This window comes from Monodelphis domestica, chromosome 7 (genome assembly GCF_027887165.1).
Source record: "Monodelphis domestica isolate mMonDom1 chromosome 7, mMonDom1.pri, whole genome shotgun sequence".
NCBI classification, from domain to species: Eukaryota; Metazoa; Chordata; class Mammalia; order Didelphimorphia; family Didelphidae; genus Monodelphis; species Monodelphis domestica.
The window spans coordinates 24,773,930-24,778,151 of NC_077233.1; positions in this window are offsets into that span (position 1 = coordinate 24,773,930).

The following is a 4,222-nucleotide window of genomic DNA, read 5'->3' on the forward strand; positions in this document are numbered from 1 at the left end:
GAGCAGAGGCATCTATAGAGGAATGCAGGCTGCATAATGGATAGAATTCCAGGCTTGGAATTAGTAAGACTTCAGTTTGTATCTTCTTTCAGACATTAACTGGGTAGCTATAGAAACAATAATTTAACCTTTGTAAGTCTTAGTTTCCTCAGTTATAAAATGGAAGTAATATTAGCATCTATCTTTCATAATTGATGTGATGATCAAATGATTATGCTTATAAATTGTTTACAGGCCTCTAAAGCATTCTATAAATGCCGGCTATTCTTAATATGATTTTATTATAGTCACCATTATCAGACAGAGGAGAAGAAAGAGAACATTATGAGGGCAGCCTGGGATTTTAAGTGTAAACTTATAGCTTTGATTCTGTAGAAATAAAAAGGAGATAGACTCTCTATTACTTTCAGAATCAATGATAAAATCATAAAAAAGGAAGTTTTAAAGTCTTCCCCCAACTTATCTTCTTTCTACCCTTCCCATCTCCTTTACTTTTCTCCACTGCATTTAGATCCCATTTCCTTTGGCCCTCAGCCAATTTTCTTGGACACCAGGCTGTTCAGCCCACCTATTCCAATGTAAAATCACATCCAATATGCTTTTATGATCATGAAGTGATCTTCATGTCATGTACCCTTCTTATAGTTTTATTTTCAAAGGCTTCCCATGGCTGCCCATACAGTGTGCTGGCTAGTAAAGATATTATTTGAAAAGATGGTATAAATAATGAAAGTATAGGCCTTTCATTCTCAGTTGTACTCCTAAAGTGAACAAGCATAATCCTTAGGTTCTGTTAGTGCACTAACTTACTGTCCTTGGATCCTTTAAAAGCTTTGTTTCCCATGGCCTTGGTCTCAGCCCTAATTGGAAAGAGGACTTGTTCTGGAATCACATAAATCCCAATTCTGACATTTAGCAGCATAGTCATAGCTTGCTGAGCCTCGGTTTCCTCATCTATAAGGGAGTCAAGGTGGTAGAGTGGATGGAAGACCAGCTTTGGAGTCAAGGATATCTGGATTCAAATTCTTCCCCTACCACTTATCACTATGGGCAACTTGCTCAGTGTCTTTAAAACTCAATTCCCACATCAGCAAAATGAAGGGTTGGAACAAATGGCCCCTGAGCTCTCTTCCATCCACTCTAGTTCTAGGATTCTGTCTGTCCAGTAATATTATTTTTTCATACATTTATGTAACCTTCCCAAGTTGTAAGACTTTATAGACCTACATCTACCTGTATTGGCATCCACCAGAACCAGTCGAGGAAGCCACCAATGAGAAGTTGTGCTGACATAAGTGGTGATCTACACAGAGGATATCTCTTCTGGGTTTGACCCACACTGACCCAGGTAATTATAATTGCAGAGACTCAAATTTCTTCTGGTGGTTTTCCAATGATATTGTTGTAGTCCTGACATGCCTTTCAAATGTCCCTTTACATAATAGCCCTTCAAATACTTGATAACATCTCTCAGTCTCCTTCCCCATCCATTTCCAAGACTTTTATTCTTCAATTCCATACAGATTAAAAGAATACTAACCCAAGTAATACAGATACACTACAGAGTTGTACTGTCATTTATTATCCTGGCTACTGCCAAGACAACAATTCTGTACTAATTGCAACCACCAAATAAGGACAAGCTGATCCCTGCTGGCACAGGCAACAGAGCTATCCTTTAGATCTTCTCAGTCCTGGGCGACCATCCCAGCTATTCCAGCAAAACTTCTAGGTTACACAATGCTACTGGAAATGATCCCTTAAGATTCAATCAATGGCCTTGTTGGCCCAAATACAAGAGTTATGTTATTCCAGCAACAGGATTGGGATCTTAGAATATCAGAACTGAAAAGAATCTTACAAATTTAATCTAACACCAATTTAAGAATAGGGAAACTGAGACCAAAAAAGAGGAAGGTCAGAGGTTCCAAAGTGAATAGAACAAGGATAAGATTGGATCATACTTTAATATCAATAATAACTTTGGATAATACTTTAAGGTTTGTACATTGCTTTTCATATGCTATCTTATTGTAGCCCCACACTAGGGAATAGTTAGTATTATTCATTCCCATTTTACAGATATGGAAACTAAGGCATAAATGAATTAAGTGACTTCCCAGAATCCCATAACTAATAAGCACCTAATAGAATTTTAATACCGATTACCTGAATTCTGATCCCATACTCTCACTACTGTAAAAGAGACCTGCATTCTAGAACTAACCCCCTAGATAATTGTGCTTTCCAAAGTGCCTCAGGCTCATTTCTACTCCATTTAGCTTTGTAGACTGAACTCTCCTCTTTCTCTTACCACATGTGTGACTATGCAAAGTAAATAATTTCTTAGGTCCTCAGTTTTCTCATCTGTCAAATGAGAATGTTGGACTAGAAAATTCATGAGCTTCCTTATGGCCCTGCTTCTCCAAGCAGGCTGTTTTTCATATTTTCTGCACATTGACTAATCATAGTTCCCTATACTCTTACTTCAAAAAATGGCTTCAGTTTATAGGATGAGAGACATTATGGCATAGCAGAAAGGAATAAAATCTGGAGACAGGATCCCTGAACTTTATGCCTCCTTTTTTAGTGGTTTTAGTAGTTATGTCACCAATAGCAAGTGAATTAATTTCTCTGGGATACCTCAGGGTCTTAATTTTCTCACCTATGAAATGATATATTTTTGTCATTCAGTTATTTCAGTTGTGTGGGATTTTCTTGGCAAAGATACTAGAGTGGTTTGTCATTTCCTTATCCAGTTCATTTGATAGATGAAGAAACTGAGGCAAACAGAGTAAAAGTGACTTACCCAGCATGTGGAAGAAAGAAATTATAAGGCATGCAAAAGGACAGAAGCAGTGGCTGAGTGGTGACCTGACTGTCAATCAAATGAAGATTCTGATTTGGAATGTTACTGGGAAAGGCAGTTTGGAGCCAAACCAACTTCTGGCTGAATTCTGGGCTTGGCTGATGGTGGTTGCCTTCGAATCAGGGTCCTGACTGTTTTCCTGATTGCCTTTGAATCAGGGAAGGAAGAAGCTGGGTTTATCTCTGGGACTTGGGATAATCAAGCTGGAGGTGGCCTGGTGACTTTGAAGGCAGAAGAAGAAGGACAATAGTCCATATATCTCTCTGACTTTCTCTGTTGATGATAGTGACTGAAATATTAGACTTATCAACCATTTCTCTCAATATCCTCCAATCTAAGGCTAATTATAGAATTAGGGAAACCCCCAACTCTCTTACCTCCAACCACCATCTTTCCTATCTTCCCCAAATAAACCCTTACTTGAGATAAAAGAAGATAGAGAGTATTTTCATTTGAAACATCAGTAACTCACCCTGACTGATTTAGAAACCAGAAGAAGAATAAGGGAAGGGGAAGCTGAAGGGAAGAAGAGGGGAGGAAGGGAGGTTGGAAGAGGGAGGAAAACAAGAGGAAGGGAGGGTAGGCAAAACAAGAGAGCTACCTGATTTATTAGTTATCACTTGCCCATCAAATATACCCCTTCAATATTATCTATTACAAGGGCCATCCAGCTGGCAAGTGTCTGAGGCCAGATTTGAACTTAGGAAGATGAGTCTTCCTTGCTCCAAGACTGGCACTCTATCCACTGTGCCACCTAACTGCTGCAATAAAAAGTAGGTACTCGATGAGTTTCTGGAGATACCTTTCCAATTTAGTATTCTATACATTGAGCCCCTTGCCCATGGTCAAAGCCCTTTTATTGTTGTTGTTGTTGTTGTTAATATTAATGAAGAAACAGGGCATCTGATTTATGTGGAATCAGAAGACAAAAATCAAGGCCTACCTTTGATACACATCAGCTGTATAACTCTGGGGAAATCAATTAACCTTTTAGTGTCCCAGGCAATTACATAAGGCTATAAGCTCTGTTGCAAACAAGCTGGTGTCCTGCTATTCAGAACAGAAAAAACAACCAAACGTAATTTTGATTAAATTTATCAAAGTATCTGTTCTATACTGCCTCTCTTCCTTTGAAATGTAAGCTCCTCGAGGTCGGGGGCTTTTTCACTTTTGCTTTTGTATCTTTAAGACTTAGTATAGTGCCTGATGCATAGTAGGAACTTAAAAGCTCTTTGAATTCAAATGAAATGGAGTCAGAAACCAAACTCAAGAAACTCATTCAATTCCTAACAATATAAGGTTTCTTTAACCAAGTACAACTTCCCCAAATGTTATCTTAGCCCCCTACTCTTA